This window comes from Herpailurus yagouaroundi, unplaced genomic scaffold (assembly GCF_014898765.1).
Source record: "Herpailurus yagouaroundi ecotype Mexico unplaced genomic scaffold, PumYag 159, whole genome shotgun sequence".
NCBI lineage: Eukaryota > Metazoa > Chordata > Mammalia > Carnivora > Felidae > Herpailurus > Herpailurus yagouaroundi.
The window spans coordinates 2,480,718-2,497,952 of NW_024412400.1; the positions used below are offsets into that span (position 1 = coordinate 2,480,718).

General features: G+C 44.0%; 1 long non-coding RNA gene and 1 pseudogene across 2 annotated transcripts in view; one reads left to right on the forward strand and one right to left on the reverse strand.

Annotated features, from left to right (window-relative positions):
* Nucleotides 1–17,235, forward strand: part of LOC121033432 (uncharacterized) — a 40,521-nt gene that overhangs the window by 12,760 nt on the left and 10,526 nt on the right. Inside the window, exons 2-3 of one of the 2 annotated variants that reach the window (XR_005791896.1) lie at nucleotides 8,723–8,927; nucleotides 14,896–15,179. This is a non-coding gene — a long non-coding RNA (uncharacterized LOC121033432). Of the gene's footprint in view, nucleotides 1–8,722; nucleotides 8,928–14,895; nucleotides 15,180–17,235 lie in introns of those variants that run through there. The other variant, XR_005791895.1, reaches the window with a different exon arrangement.
* On the reverse strand, nucleotides 9,663–10,106 carry LOC121033431 (40S ribosomal protein S12-like; annotated as a pseudogene).

Here is a 17,235-nt window from a genome sequence, read left to right on the forward strand (position 1 = left end):
TTTGAGATCTTGTATATTGATTCCTTGTGGACTGAATCCTTTATGCTCAATATTTCTTGCAGACTAGGGGTCAGTTTTAAAGGTTTGAATGCATTATTATCCTGATTATTATTTAAAGATTTTATTTTTGGGGTGCCTGGGTGGCTCAGTTGGTTAAGTGTCTGACTTGGGCTCAGGTTCATGAGTTCGAGTCCTGCATCAGGCACTGTGCTGACAGTTCGGAGCCTGGAGCTCGCTTTGGAGTCTGTGTCTTCCTCTCTCTCTGACCCTCTCCTGCTCACACTCTGTGTCTCTCTCAAAAATAAATAAACATTTTTTTTAAAGACTTTATTTTTTAAGTAAGCTCTACACCCAACGTGGGGCTCAAACTCATAATCCTGAGATCAAGAGTTCCATGCTCCACAAGACTGAGCCAACCAGCCAGGTACCCCAGTTTCATTGCGTTATGATTCAAATTTTTTTTTTTCCTGAAAATCCTAAGTGGTGCTGTGTACTTTCTGTACCCTTACCAGGAGGCATGTGATGTTGGTTGTCTCACTTCTCATGCCATTAAGATTGATCACTGGATTCAGATAGTGACAACCTGATTTTTGTACATTTCCTATCAGTTTTTCTTGTAGTTATTTTAGCCGCACTAATGACTACTGCCTGAGTCAGTTATTTCACCAATGGTTGAAACAATTTTCTAACTTGGACTCTGCTGCGTTTGTTAACTAGAATCAGGGCTAGGTGAGTGACTGCTTAAATTTTCTGCCCTGGGCACGACTCGCCTTACCCTAGCCCCAACTCTAGCTAGAATTCTTCTATACTGAAACATGTTCCCTTACACACAGGGATATTAGGTCACATTGGAGTTCTACTTACATTAGAAAAGCAGAAGTGTTTAGTTCTTTCCCTGTAATTAACAATTTTCAGAGGAATAAGTTGATGTCCTGGCTATCTCCAGGACTATTTCCTTTCTAAAAAATTATTCTCAAATCATGACTTTTTATATACCCAATATGTTTGGGGTGCCTGAGTGGCTCAGTCAGTTGGGCGTCCGAGTTCGGCTCGGGTCATGATCTCGTGGTTTGTGGGTTCGAGCCCCGCGTCAGGCTCTGTGCTGACAGCTCAGAGCCTGGAACCTGCTTCGGATTCTGTGTCTCCTCCTCTCTCTGCCCCTCCCCTGCTCATGCTCTGTCTCTCTCCATCTCTCAAAAATGTAAAAAGAAAAAAGTTATATACACAATGTCTTAATCAACTGCAATCCTTAACCTTTTTTTTTTTTTAACGTTTATTCATTTTTGAGACAGAGAGAGACAGAGCATGAATGGGGGAAGGTCAGAGAGAGAGGGAGACACAGAATCTGAAACAGGCTCCAGGCTCTGAGCTGTCAGCACAGATCCCGACACAGGGCTCGAACTCACGGACCGCGAGATCATGACCCGAGCCAAAGTCAGGCACCCAACCGACTGAGCCACCCAGGTGCCCCAATCCTTAACCTTTTTGAAACTAAAATTTTTCCATGTGTGCCTGTGGGAGTACAGGACCCCAATGATTGTTTGTTGTTATAATTTACCACACCTTGAATTCCCTAATTTAGCTTTGTTGTGTATGTGTTTTAGATACACCTTCACGGTCACCAGTTTCTTTGCTCATTCTTGCTTCTTTTTTTAAAGAAATAGGTACATTGAGATATAATTCATATATCATGCAATCCACCCACTTAAAGTTTACAGTTTGTTGTGTTCTAGTATATTCACAAAGTTGTGCAACCATCACCACTCTCGAATTCCACAACATTTTCCTCACTACTCAGAGACGCTGCACCTGTTACTAGCTCTTTCCTGCTTCTCCCACACCTCCAGGCAATCACTAATCTGCTTTGTATCTCAAACCGACTATTTGAGGATTTGCCTATTCTGGACATCTCATATGAAGAGAATCATACAATGTATGCCTTCTATTACCGGCTTTTTTCCACTTAGCATAATGTTTTCAAGGTTCATCCAAGTTGCAGCCTGTATCAGCACTCCATTCCTTTTCATAGCCAACTAATATTCCACTGTTTGTAAATACCATGTTGCTTTATTAATTCATCACGTGATGGCCATTTGATTATTTCTACTCTGAGGCTCTTATGAATAAAGCTACCATGAATATCGATGGGCAAGTATTTCTGTGGACATACGTTTCCATTTCTCTTGGGTGTATACCTAGGAGTGCAATTGCTCAGACTCAAATGCTGAATCTTTTCAGGAACTTCCAAATCGCATCCAAAGTAGCTGCACCATTTTACGCTCCCTCCGACAGTGTGGGAGGGTTCTGCTCTTTTCATATCCTCGTCAACACTTGTTATTGTCTCTTATTTTATATCTTATGGTTTTGATTGTCAAGTCTGTGATGACTAATGATGTTGAGCATCTTTTTATGTGCTTATTGGCTGCATATCTTTCTTGGAAAAATGTCTGTTCAGATCCTTTGTGCATTTTATTTTTTATTTTATTTTATTTTTTTTCAATTAATCTCCATGCCCAACATGGGGCTTGACACCACGAGTCACATGCTCCACCAACTGAGCCAGCCAGATGCCCCTCTTTGCTCATTTTTATGTTTTTTAATTAAACAATTTTTAAATATTTTATTAAATTTTTTAAAAATTTATTTTGAGAGAGAGGGAGTGTGGGAGCAGGGGAAGAGCAGAGAGAGGGAGAGAGAGAATCCCAAGCAGGCTCCATGTCATTAGCACAGAGCCCTACACGGAACTCGATCCCAGGAACCATGAGATCATGACCCAAGTCAAAAGCAAGAGTCGGTTGTTTAACCAACTGGGCCACCCAGGTGCCCCTAAAAAATGTTTTTTTGTTTTTTTTTTTAATTTTTTTAACGTTTATTTATTTTTGAGACAGAGAGAGACAGAGCATGAACAGGGGAGGGGCAGAGGGAGAGGGAGACACAGAATTGGAAGCAGGCTCCAGGCTCTGAGCCATCAGCCCAGAGCCCGACGCGGGGCTCGAACTCACGGACCGCGAGATCGTGACCTGAGCTGAAGTCGGACACCCAACCGACTGAGCCACCCAGGCGCCCCCTAAAAAATGTTTTAATGTAATCTCTACCCCTGATGTGGGACTTGAACTTACAACCTCAAGATCAAGAGTCACATGTTCTACCGACTGAGCCAGCCAGGTACCCCCTCTTTGCCCATTTTAAAATTGTGTTTTTATGGGGCGCCTGGGTGGCGCAGTCGGTTAAGCGTCCGACTTCAACCAGGTCACGATCTCGCGGTCCGTGAGTTCGAGCCCCGCGTCAGGCTCTGGGCTGATGGCTCAGAGCCTGGAGCCTGTTTCCGATTCTGTGTCTCCTTCTCTCTCTGCCCCTCCCCCGTTCATTCTCTGTCTCTCTCTGTCCCAAAAATAAATAAACGTTGAAAAAAAAATAAAATTGTCTTTTTATTATTGAGTTGTATAAATTACTTAAATATTCTTCACACGAGTCTTTTATCAAAAATATGATTTGCAAATATTTGCTCCCATAGTGTGGTTATCTTTTCACTTTCTTGATAGTGTCCTTTGAAGTACAGAAGTTTTAAAGTTTTAAAGATTGGGATATAATTGGCATATAACATTATGTTAGTTTCAGGTATACACTATAATGTGATATTTGCGTATACTGCATACTGATTACTACTACAAGTGTGGTTAATATCCATCGTACACAGTTACAAACATTTCACTTATAATGAGAACTTTTAAGATCTACTCTCTTAGAAACCTTCAAATATGCAACATATTATTAACTAGATGCCATGCTCTACATTATATCCCCAGAACTTATTATTTATTTTATAACTGGAAGTATGCACCTTTTGACCACTTTACCCATTTCACCCATCCTCAACCTCTGACAGCCACCAATCTGTTTTCTGTACCTGTGAGTTACATTTATCTTTGAAGATTCCACATAGAAGAGGTACCTGGGTTGGTTGGTTAAGCATTTGACTCTTGATTTCGGTTCAGGCTGTGATCTCGTGGTTTCTGGGATAGAGTCCTGAGTTGGGCTCTGTGCTTACGGTGCGGAGCCTGCTTGGAATTCTCTCTCTTTCCCTTTCTCTCTCTCTCTGCCCCTCCCCTGCTTGTGCACTCTCTCTCTCTCTCTCTCTCAAAATAAATAAACTTGAAAAAAAGATTACATATATAAGTGAGGTCATACAGGATGTGTCTTTCTTTCCGATGTTTCACTTAGCATAATGCAATTAGGGTCTACCCATGTTGTAAAAGTTTTTAATTTTGAAGCAGCTTAATTTATCCATTTTTTTCTTTGTTGCTAATTTTTTTGGTGTTATATCCAAGAGTATGTTGTGAAATTCAAGGTTATGAAGATATACCTCTGTGTTCTTCTAAGAGTTTTGTAGTTAGAGATCTTACATTTAAGTTTTTGGTTCATCTTGAGTTAATGTTTATATATGGTCTGCATGTGGATATCCAGTTTTGCCAGCACCAATGTTTGAAAGAACTCTTCTTTCCTCAATGAATAGTCTCGGTGTTTTTGTAAAAAATTGACCCTAGGCGCATGGATGGCTCAGTCGGTTAAGCTTCCGACTCTTGATTTCAGCTCAGGTCATGATCCCACAGTTGGTGGGATTGAGCCCCGTGGCTGGCTCACTGACAGCGAGGTGCTTGCTTGGGATTCTCTCTCTTTTCACACTCTGCTCCTCCCCCTGCTCTCTGTCTCTATCTCAAGATAAATGAACTTAACACAGTTTTCCTTAGACACATGGGTTTGTTTCTGGGCTCTCGATTCTGTTCATTGACATTTGTGTTTGACCTTAAGCCGGGACCATACCGTCTCGATTACCATTTACTTTGTACTGCATTTTGAAATAAGGACATGTGAGTCTTCCAAGGTTGTTCTTTTTCAAGATTGTTTTGGGCTTTTCAGAAATTCTTGTGATGCTATATACATTTTATTTTTTTTAAGTTTTATTTATTTATTTTTGAGAGAGAGTGCACTTGCACGAGTGGGGGAGGGGCAGAGAGAGAGAGAGGAGAGGGAAAGAATCCCAAGCAGGCTCAGCTCCGACCCTGATGCAGGACTCGAACCCATAAACCATGAGATCATGAGCTGAGCAGAAGTTGGACGCTTAGCCAACTGAGCCATGCGTGTGCCCCAATGCTATATGCATTTTAGAATCAGCTTGTAAGTTCCCATAAAGATATCAGCTGGTTATTCTGATAGAGATTGCATTGAATCTTAGATCAATTTGGGGAGAATTGCTACCCTTATAATATTAAGTCTTCTGACCCATAAATATGGGATTCCCCCCCCATTTATTTAGATATCCTTTCAACAATATTTTGTAGTTTCCAGAGTATAATATTATACTTGTTTTGTTAAGTGTATTTCGAAGTATTATATTCTTTTTGATGCTTTTTCAAATGGAATTATTTTCTTAATTTCATTTCTAGATTATTCATTGAAAGTATATAGAAAAAACTGACTTTTGTATTCTGCAACTTTGTATTGACAATTTTGATCCAAAATTGACCTTTGTATTCTGCAATTCTTGCATTCTGCAACTTTCATGAAAATTGAAAGTAGTTTCATGAAAATTGAAAGTAATTCCTTGGGATTTTCTACATACAAGGTCACATTGATGAGGTTTTGGACTGGTGGGGGTTCGAAGCTGACGGCTAAGAAAGAATTCTTGAAGACCTCTTTGGTGCAAAAAGGTGATTTTATTAAAGCACGGGGACAGGACCCGTGGGCAGAAAGATGCACTGGGGCTGTGAAGCGTGGCTCATTATATACCATGGAGCTGGGGGAGGTAAAGTCGAGAGAAAGTTTCTTTTTTATTAAAAAAAAAATTTTTTTTTAACGTTTATTTTTGAGAGACAGAGCACGCATGGGGGAGGGACAGACAAAGAGGGAGACAGAATCTGAAGCAGGCTTCAGGCTCTGACTGTCAGCACAGAGCCTGAACTGAGGCTCCAGCTGAGGAACTGAGAGATCCTGACCTGAAACCAAGTCAGACGCTTAACCGACTGAGCCACCCAGACACCCCAAGAGGAAGTTTCTTAAGGGGGTTAAAAGAAATTTTTGTTTATTACTGATTGATTTTTGAGAGAGAGCGAAAGAGACAGAGTGCAAGCGGGGGAAGGGCAGAGAGAGAGAGGGAGACACAGAATCTGAAACAGGCTCCAGGCTCTGAGCTATCCGCACAGAGCCTGATGCGGGGCTCGAACTCACGAACCGTGAGATCATGACCTGAGCTGAAATCAGACTGAGCCACCCAGGTGCCCCAAAGAGATTTTCACAAGTTAAAGGAGACTCACAGGATCCTGGAGGCCTTAGCTATGGCCAAACTAAGGTTGTTTTTCCCTCCAGCAAAGCATTAACATTAAGACAGTAGGGACTTCATGGAGATTAGGGTATTGATAAGATTACCGTTTTCTTGTAATTTTTAAAGATATTTGTAAACTGATGGGGACTCAGGTCCCATCATGACAGTTAGCTCTGTAAGTTAACCGTTGGTTTTCTTTCCCTCTCCTTTGTCCTTGGGCAGCCAGGAGTGCCTGAGGAATATCACACATGCCCCACCTGGTGGAGGGTGTGTGGTACTTTGCACTTGGCTCCTAGTTTGCCGTGTGCTCCCGCCTTTACTTCATCTGTGGATTAGACACAGTTTTGCTTCTTCTTTCCAACCTGGATGCCTTTTTTTCCTGCCTAATTTCCCTTACTAGAACTTCTGTTGTAACTTTGAACAGAAAGAGCAAGGGTGGACATCCTTGTCTTATTCCTGATTTTAGGGGGAAAACGTCCAATCTTTCACCGTTAGATATTATGTTATTTGTTGAGCCGAAGTCGGACGCTCAACCAACTGAGCCACCCAGGCGCCCCTGTTTGTGAATTTTTTTTAAAAAAAAGTTTTAATGTTTATTTTTGAGAGAGAGAGTGTGAGTGGGGGAGGGCAGAGAGGAAGGGAGACACAGCGTCTGAAGCAGGCTCCAGGCTCTGAGCTGTCAGCACACAGCCCGATGTGGGGCTCGAACTCACTGACCATGAGATCACCACCTGAGCTGAAGTTGGACACTTAACTGACTGAGCCACCCAGGTGTCCCATTTGTGAGTTTTTTATAGACACTCTTTTGTCAGGTTCCCTTCAGTTCCTAGTTTGTTGAGTGTTGTTTTTTTTTTCATTAAAAGGTATTAAATTTTATCAAATGCTTTTTTTGTGTCTATTGAGATGATCCTGTAATTCTGTTTTCATTTTAGTGACATGATATATTAAAATAATTGTTTTTCAGGTGTTAAACCAAACTTGCATTCCTAGGATAAATCTCTCTTGGTCACGGTGCATAATTTTTGTATGTTGCTGAATTTAGTGTGCTGGTATTTGAGTGACATTTTTTCCTCTTCATACACTTTAATTCCCACTTTTATGTTTTCTTTTGTTTTTTTAAGAGAGAGACAGGGTGCACGTGAGTGAGGGGCACAGAGGGAGGGAGAGAGAGAGAATCCTCAGCAGGCTGTGCACTGTCAGCACAGAGCCCGACGTGGGGCTCAAACTCAAGAACCATGAGACCATGACCTGAGCCAAAGCTGGACACTTAACCGACTGAGTCACCTAGGCACCCCAGAAACTGGACGTCATTAAGTTTATTTATTTATTTAAGTAACCCTTACACCCAACATGGGGCTTGAACCCACATGCCCCTGAGATCAAGAGTCGCATGCCCTACTGACTGAGCCAGCCAGGCACCCTGAAACTGGACATTTCATCTTATTTCGATTAATTGATTAATGTTTAAAGCTTTCTTTATAGAGAGACAGCAGGTGCGTGCATGTGTGTGTGCAAGCTGGGGAGGGGGCAGAGAGAGAGGGAGAGAGAGAATCCCAAGCAGGCTCCGAGCTGTCACTATGAACCTCTACACGGAGCTCGATCCCATGAACCATGAGATCATGACCTGAGCTGAAACCAAGAGTCGGACGCTTAACCGGGACATTTTAGATAATACTGTAGCAACATTTCCGGTAGGGCTTATTGTTGTCATTTGCCTATTTGTTTAGTGACCGGCTGGATTGTTTTAGTGTAGTCTGTTCCCTCTCCTTCCTCCCCCTTCCCTGTGGTAGCCTCGACTGTCACCCTGGGGCTGGGGGAAGCCTGCTTGTCCACACTTGTCCTGGATGTGGAGGGCTTGGGGGGAGCTTTCTTTGATGTCTCTTCCTTGGGCCACACCACTGTTAAACTCCACTAAGCGTCCACTGGCTACTCTATTATTTTCAGACCTGGTGCAAAAATTGTTCCCCAGACTAAACCAATCAATTTCAGGCTCCTTTGACTGGATAGTTTTTGAGTGCAGTATTTGAGTTTATTCTGATCCCAGGCAGGTTCCTCCCAGCTCTCCTTCCCAGGTTTTCTCAGGGAAACCAGCTGGCCTATACTTGGCCTATGTGTCCAATAAATGTGCCAGTTGCCTTTCACCACAATCTCCCCTGTTTTTCAGAGAACCCTCGGGCTTGAACTTCTCCACATTGGTAGCAGATGAAGTCAGTTCCTTTGGAAGAGAGTAAGAGCTTTCTTTTTCCAGCCTGCTTCTTCCCTTAGGCAAAATCTCTGAGCCCTCACTCTGAAGGGTGGATGGGGACAGTGGCACACTTCCCTCCCAGTGACACTGTTGCCCTAGGAATTGAGCCCTCAGTAGAGAGGGGGCAGTAACATCACGTTTTCTCTCGCCTCTTCCAGCATGGAACCACCACCTGGTGAGCTGAGGCGGGACAGTCAGAGCCCTGTGGATTCTCAGTGGTGCCACATCGGAGGTAGAGCCTCAGTACTGGGTGTGGGATCTGGGCCGAAGAAAGGAGCCCTTGTTTCTCAGCCACACTCACAGGAGGTTAGCCTCAGCGTTAGGTTGATGGGACAAGATGAAACTGGAGATGTCCTGCCCCAGGTAGGAAATCGCCCTCCAACCGGGAGCTGGGGGGCGAGGGAGCCCTGTGATCTTTGTTGGCTGTGCTAGTCTTGAGTGTTCATCTCGCTGAGTTGCGAGTGGGGGGGAAGAGGGTATATAGGTTTCACCTTAAATACCATATACTCTTGGAGCGCCTGGCTGGCTCAGTCAGGAGTGGAGCATGCGGCCCTTGATCTCAGGGTTCTGAGTTCAAGCCCCATACCGGGTGTGGAGCCTACTTAAAAAAATTATAAATACGATAGTGTTTGTATTTATTAAGTTTTTTGTTTGTTTTTGTTTTTTTAGTAAATGTTTCTTCACAGACTATATGTCCTTGGGACCATTTCTAGAGATTAAAAAAAATTTTTTTTAATGTTTATTTCTTTTTGAGAGAGAGAGAGAGAGAGAGAGAGAGAGAGCATGAGCGGGTGGGGGGCAGAGAGAGAGGGAGACACAGAATCCAAAGCAGGTTCCAGGCTCTGAGCTGTCAGCATAGAGCCCGACGTGGGGCTCAAACTCACAGACCGTGAGATCATGACCTGAGCCGTAGTCCAGATGCTTAACCAACTGAGCCACCCAGGTGCCCCACCAATTTTTTCTTTAAGTTTATTTATTTATTTTGAGGAGGGGGAGGGGCAGACAAAGAGAGGGAGAGAGAGAGGGAATCCCAAGCAGGCTCCTCACTGTCAGCTTGGAGCCCGATGTGGGACTCGAACCCATCAACGGGGAGCTCATGATCTGAAGCAAAATCAAGAGTCCAATGCCCAGCCTACGCCCAGCCAGCTGAGGCACCCAGGAACTGCGTTTTTATTTGTTCCTTTCTTGCATTTGAAGTATTCCTCGCGAATGTCCTTGTCTGAGCCTCTTTGCCCTGGTCCCTAACCACCACAACAGCAACCAACCCTTCATAACATCGTCCCTCTCTGTCAGTGTTACAGAGGCCCACCCATCCCCCTAGTTTCTTGTCATCAGCCTGAATTAGACTAATTTTAGTGTCTGGCACAAAGGGCCTCCACCAACCTGACCTGCATAGGCTCATCTCAGGTGGATGCAAGCGGACAGAGACGGGTTTGGCGCTTGACTAAGGCTTTGGCAGCTGGTGCCAACCCCACGGGCCGGGCCACGGTGGGTGAGGGCGGTCTTCAGCGCCTCTGGCAAAGCAGTAGGGTCGCCCATCACCCCCCCCCCCCCCCCCCCACCAAAGCAATTGCCTTCTGTGGTTTAGGGTGGAGCCGAACCTTGCCTGAGCATGAGCTCGCGGCTGGTCAACTCCAGGGCAGCGGCAGGGAAAAAGTAGACGATTTCATGGGTTTTTTGTTATTTATATATATATATTTTTTCTTTTAAAAAAAAAATTTTTTTTAACGTTTATTTATTTTTGAGACAGAGAGAGACAGAGCATGAACGGGGGAGAGGCAGAGAGAGAGGGAGACACAGAATTGGAAGCAGGCTCCAGGCTCTGAGCCATCGGCCCAGAGCCTGACGCGGGGCTCGAACTCACGGACTGCGAAATCGTGACCTGAGCTGAAGTCGGACGCTCAACTGACTGAGCCACTCAGGCGCCCCTGTTATTTATATTTAAAATAATTTCCACCGGCTTTACTGGTGAGTGGGTCCCCGGTGTCTTTACGTTGCTTGTGCGAGTCTTCCCCTCCACCCCAGTTTCGTGCACTACACCCCTACTTTCTTTGTTCCGTTTCCTTATTCTAGAAGCCCAGTGTATGTTTTAGTTATCACTTTGTTAAATTAACCTTTGTTGAAGAAATGCAGACACACAGGTGATGAGCTGTGGTTCGACAAAAGATCAGGAAAGAAATTGAAATAGGGAACGTTGTTACTCACAAGGCCCGGGGGACCTGCACAGGACGTGTCGAGGGGCCACTTGGGAAGGCCAAGGTCGGGTGCAGGCAGAGAGCGACAGGACCTGGGCCACACACGTTTATCTCTGCCCGTGGGTGGGGAGGCTTCAGGGGTCCTGGGTAAGGCCGGATCTTGGTCGACTCAAACACCAAAAGCTCCGTGGGGAGTCTTTTTTTTTTTTTTAATCTTTTTTAATGTTAATTTTTTTAACATTTATTTCTTTTTGAAAGACAGAGCCTGAGCAGAGAAGGGGCAGAGAGAGGGAGACACAGAATCCAAAGTAGGCTCCAAGCTCTGAGCTGTCAGCACAGAGCCAGCCAGACTTGAACCTACGAACTGTGAGATCATGACCTGAGCCGAAGTCGGACGTTCAACCGACTGAGCCAACCAGGAGCCCCATGACTCTTTTTTTAATGTTTACTTTTGAGGGAGGGAGAACAGAGAGTGGGAGGAAGGGGCAGAGGGAGTGGGAGACAGAATCTGAAGAAGGCTCCAGACTCCAAGCTGTCAGCACAGAGCCCCACCGTGGGGCACGAACCCAACTGCAATGCAAGATCATGACCTGAGCTGAAGTGGGAGTCAACCCCAGGCGCTCCTTCACAAGGAATCTTATCTAAGGGGTGCACAAGGGGAAGGCTCTGGAGAGAGGAGAGACTGTGGGTCACAAGTGCTGTTGAGGAAGTCATGTCAGGAACTTATAGTGGCTTGTGACTCTTCAGGTCATTATCTAGGGCATGTGGTTGTATGGGGGGCTAATGACAGGCTCCCTTGCAGGCAGCTTGGTTAAACAAAATAAATGCCAAGGCAGTGATAGCATGGATAGCTTAGCTGAACTTTTGACATATTTCTTATTAAAACATAATGCAACAATTTATGTATTTATGTATTTATTTTTATTTGAGAGAGAGAGAGAGAGAGAGAGAGAGAGAGAGCGAGCGCATGACTGGGGGAGAGGGGCAGAGGAATAGAGAGAGAGAGAGAGAGAGAGAGAGAAAATCTCAAGCCAGATGCAGTGCTCGATCTCAGGACCCTGGGATCATGACCCAAGGGTAAATCAAGAGTCCATTGCTTAACCGTCTGAGCCACCCAGGTGCCCCAATGCAATAATTTTAAACTGCTTCCCTTTAAAACAGTATGAAGTATATTTAATAACAACTGTTAGATATGATAATTTATTCACACCAAAATATATTATTTTTTACACCAAATCTCACATTTGCAGGACCACACCTTTTATTTTATTTTATCCTTTTTTTTTTTTAAGTTTATTTATTTATTTTGAGAGAGAGGGAGAGAGAGAGACAAGAAGAGAGAGAGAATCCCAAGCAGGCTCCACACTGTCAGCACAGAGTCTGACTCGGGGCCCGAACCCATGAACCATGAGATCATGATCTGGGCAGAAACCGAGTTAGACGCTTAACTGACTGAGCCACTCGGGCGCCTATCCTAGTCTATTTTTCAAGTAAGGTCTAGGCCCAAAGTGGGGCTTGAACTCATAACCCCAAGGTCAAGGGTGGCATGTTCTATGGACTGAGCCAGCCAGGCACCCCAGAACTGTACCTTTAAAAAAAGACTTCATTTTTAACGAGTTTTAGGCTTATATGGAAAAGTTGCAAAAATAACTCAAAGTTCCCACGTATTTCCCACTTAGTTTCTTATCTAACACCTTGTATAACCCAAGTACAGTGGTTAAAACCAGGAAATTAAACTTGGTGAAATACTATTGTGTAAAGTACGGAACTGAATAGAATTTCAGCAGTGTTTCACTGTTGTCCTTCTCCTGTTTGGGGATTTCACAGAGCACTGAGCTGTTATTCTCCACAGATTCTTGTAATCTGTGACGATCCCATAATCTTTCCTTATTTTCCAGGACCTTGACATTTTAAAGAGTGTTGGTCACGAATTCTGTAAGATATCCATCAATTTGGGCTTGTCTGATGTTCTCTCATGATTAGAAGGAGGTTATACAGTTTGGGCAAGAAGACCATAAAATGACTTTTGTCCTTCTCAGTGTAACATATTTAGAGTTTATGGCATTGTTACATTGTTACATGCTAACCTTGACCATTTGGTTAAACCTGTGAAGCTTCTCCACGTAAAATACTGTCTTCCTCTCCTGTTCAGAACTATCTTGGAGTAGATACTGCAAGATTATCTAAATATCCTTTTTCTCCTCAAATTTTGCCTGCTAATTTTACCATCCACCTTGTCTGCAAGGAATTAATACACTGGTACTTGCCTACTATTGATTTTTCTATTTCCCTCTTCTTTCTACATCCATCAGCTGGATTTTTCTGTGAGAATTTTTTCTCACTTATTTATGTCACTCTAGATTCATAATAGTTATCTTATGTTATGAGTTATAATCCAGCACCATCATTTATTTATTTTAATGCTCAAATTGTTCTAGCTTTGGCCATTCAGAACTTGTTCTGTTTGGTTCCTGCGTCTTCTTGAGAATTCCCTTCCAGTTTTCAGCACTTCCTTACTTCTGGCACCACAAAATAATCCGGATTCATCTTATTTTTTCCCTGCCGCAAACCTTGAATCAACCACTCTCCAAGGAATCCTGGTCCTTTTACTGAAGAATGCTGTATAGAGACCGATATCTGCGTGCCAAGTGTGCTCACTGCTACTGGGATCTCATTGCTTCTAGGCTCTTTCCATGGAAAAAGATGTAGGAAATTCATGTATCTCTACTAACCCATGCATACACACATATCTGTATGACCCTATCTGTATATGTATTTTAAGGGGTGCCCGAGTGGCTTAGCTGGCTAAGCACCTGACTTTGGCTCAGGTCATGATCTCACAAATTTCAGAGTTCGAGCCCCACATCTGCCTGTCTGCTGTCAGTGTGGAGCCTGCTTGGGATTCTCTGTCTCCCTCTCTCTCTGCCCATCCCCCACTTGTGTTCTCTCTCTCTCTCTCTCTCTCTCTCTCTCTCTCTCTCTCTCTCTCAAAAATAAATAAACGTTAAAAAAAACCCACATGATTTTATGCTGATACTTCTGATTCCAATCCAAAACTAGAGGGTTTCTTATTTGTAACTTTTTTTTTTCCAGTGGTGGGAAACCAGGCTCTCCCTTGTATACAATATTCTTACTTATTTACTCATAAAGTACACATAAAGTTGTGTCAGAATTGTTAACCCACCTTTGAAGAGCCCATTTATTATGTAGATGACAGCATTTATGTAGTTCTTTTTCGTCTTTAACCTTGTATGATGCAGACAAGATCCTCTTTTCCAAGGTTCCTTTCTTCCTCCCCCCTTCAGTGGGATTTTGTGTTTTATTTACAATACAGGTTCCTGCGTTACTGTTTGCATTGCGTCTTGGATTCCCACCACATCCTCATTATAACTTGTTTATTTTTTGGGGGGGAAAACGTGAAGGGCTTGTGAAGCATTGCTATCGTCCTGTCACAAAAAGATGTTCTCGAAGGAGTATAACCCTGTCCTAATCTGTATTACTCCATTCCTGTTCTCTCCTTTTTACCCCTTTCCAATCACCCCTTGTAGCCAGTTTCTTTCTTTTTTTTCTTCATGCAGCTGTTTTTTTTTAAATGATATTTCTATTTTTAAAGTTTATTTATTTTGAGAGAGAGAGAGTGTGTGTGCAAGAGGGGAGGGACAGAGAGAGAGAGGGAGGGAGGGAGAGAGAGAATCCCAAGCAGGCTCTGCACTGTTAGCACAGACCCCAATGTGGGGCTCAAACTCACGAACCCTGAGACCGTGACCTGAGCCGAGATCCAGCATCGGACACTTAGCTGACTGAGCTCCCGAGGTGCCCCTAATTTCTTAAATTTCTACACATTCCCTCCCATTTAAATAGTGTAACGTGTGAATGTGTCTGAGGTAGACTGTTAGCCACCTCTCCCAACTTGTCTTCATCTTCCAAAGTCATATAATTTCTGATTTTAGCTGATCATAAAACTGCTTGGATCAAACATTCCCATTTTCTCAGTCTCCCATGCACCTAGATACAGTCACATGACTAAGTTCTTGCCAATGAGATGCAAGGAGTTAAAGTCATATGGCAGCTTTTGGAAAACTGCTTTAAAAGACTGATACATGTTTCTCTCTCTCTCCCTCTCTCTTTTCACCCAGTAATTTATCCTTGTGCCCAGAATGTCAGTGTGATGGCCGGAACTCCAACAGCCATCTTATACCATGAAGACAAAAGTCTTGGGATGGAGGAGTGAAAAGCTTGAAGAGCCTGTGTTCCTGATGATACCTTAGAGTCTCTAGAGTGCATTTGTGTATAGATGTACACGTTCGATGATGAAACCTTACCCCATGCAAGGCTTATGATTCATTTTTTTAAAGAGTTTATTTTTTTATTAAAATTTTTTAATGTGTATTTTTGAGAGAGAGACAGAGCACGAGCGGGGGAAGGGTAGAGACAGAGGGAGACACAGAATCCGACGCAGGCTCCAGGCTCCGAGCCGTCAGCACAGAGCCCGACGCGGGGCTCAAACTCACGAGCTGTGAGATCGTGACCTCAGCCGAAGTCGGACGCCTAACCGACTGAGCCACCCAGGCACCCCGGTCATGTAACTGTCTTCAGTGTTCCTGCACAATCAATGATAGTTGGGAAGTTCCGTGAACCTTGCACAACAAAGCAGGCTGTTCTGCCCAACGTACACATGAGTTCTGGGGCCTCATTTTCTCGCCCACTGCTTGTCAGGTGTATTGGTGAATGTCAATAGTTGGTTCCAAATGAAGGAAAGCCAATCATCCCACTAGGCAAATCCAACAGTTTTTTTTTTTTAAACATATCCAGGGGGTCCAGAAGGATATGAGTTGAGTCTGGAAATAGCACATCGATCAGCAGCATTCTTTGGGATGGAGTGAGGTGCTAGCTTCAGAACCTAAAAAATCTGAGGATAGATGCGTGTGCTGGTGGGTTGCCAATGGAAAAGTGCCGGTAAGCCAAGGTCACATTAGGCCTTCCAGAAGCTCCACTGCCCCTTCTAGGCCCATGCCTCCTCTGTGTATATATCGGCCTGGATATGTGCAGGGCCAGGTGACCCTCATTAAACCTGGGGTTAAACAATATACACTAGGGCTCTGGGGCACTCCTCAAGTACCCTCAGCACAAATAGTCTTCATTCATGACCCTTTCTGACCTCAGGTCAATACAGCTGGTCCAAAACATTCCTGAATTAAGAGCTGGGGGCCCAGAATAAGGCTCAGTGCCTGTGGCATCTGGATCATCCAACAGATTCTTAGACCAGAAGAATGGCCTGGTTGCAGGGATGCGGGGTCAAACCTAGAATCATCACTCATGATCTCTACTCTCAAGACATGCCTCCCATAACCTTTGTCCATTTCTACAGAAACTGCTAACACCCGCATGGTCCTCAGCTGTCTACATACTTCCCACATATGTGGCTCTCGCGGCAGATGCATTGGACAGTACCAGTGGAGACCTTTGACTTTGCCTACCCACCCCTAACTTGAAAACATAAATTTACCATCGACCACTAGGTGGCACCCTATCCCAAACTACCGTATACCACACCAAGGGTAGCCATTTTGAGACCCCATTGAGAATGCCTGATCTGACCTCCCTCTGGAGTGTCAAGTTTAAACAATGTGAATCCAGTCTCAATGTGAATTTAAAGAGCCTTATAACAAGTAACCATCTAGTGAAACTGGTTGTGGTCTCTCACTCTGTTCCTCCCTTATTCGTTCTGTATTGTTTACTATATGACTTTTTTTTTTTTCCTTATGACTTACTTCTATCTGGACTCATCCACACCAATCTCATGTGTGTCCTCCTTAGTTCAGCTGGTTTAGTGTCAGAACTTTGCCAACTGGGAGTGGCCTTCTACCTTTTGCCCTTTCGTTTGTCAGTAAAACAGAAGAAAGAACAACAGGACCACAAATCTTTTCCCTTAGGCAAGTATAGGGAGGCCAACGCCATACTATTTAGAGCAAGCAATGCCAACCGAAACGAATCAAGGTACTTTCCCTTGTAGGTAACTTTGAATGTTCTGGTTCCTTGTTACTTTTTAACTTCCTTGGATGATTGTCACCATGTTTCCTAAGCCCTACAAGCAGCTGGATCTTGCTCAGGTGCAACCATAGGCTGCGAAATCTGACCCAGTGGTCCGCCATCTTGTCCCGTTGCACTTGCAGACTGAGAAGCCTTGCCGTCTGATTTCCTGTTTGTTTCACGTCCCTGTCATTCTTGACTCAAGGCATTTTCAGCCCACGGTATATATCAAGACCCCTGTTTGAACTGTACACTCTGGGAAGGCAGACTTCTTTTTTTAATTTTTTAAATGTTTTGATTTGTTTTTGAGAGAGAGAGAGAGAGCACATGCATGAGCCAGGGAGGGATAGAGAGAGAGAGAGAGGGAGAACCAGAATGTGAAGCGGCTGTCAGCACAGAGCCCGACATGAGGCTCAAACCCAAGAACTGTGAGATGACGACCTGAG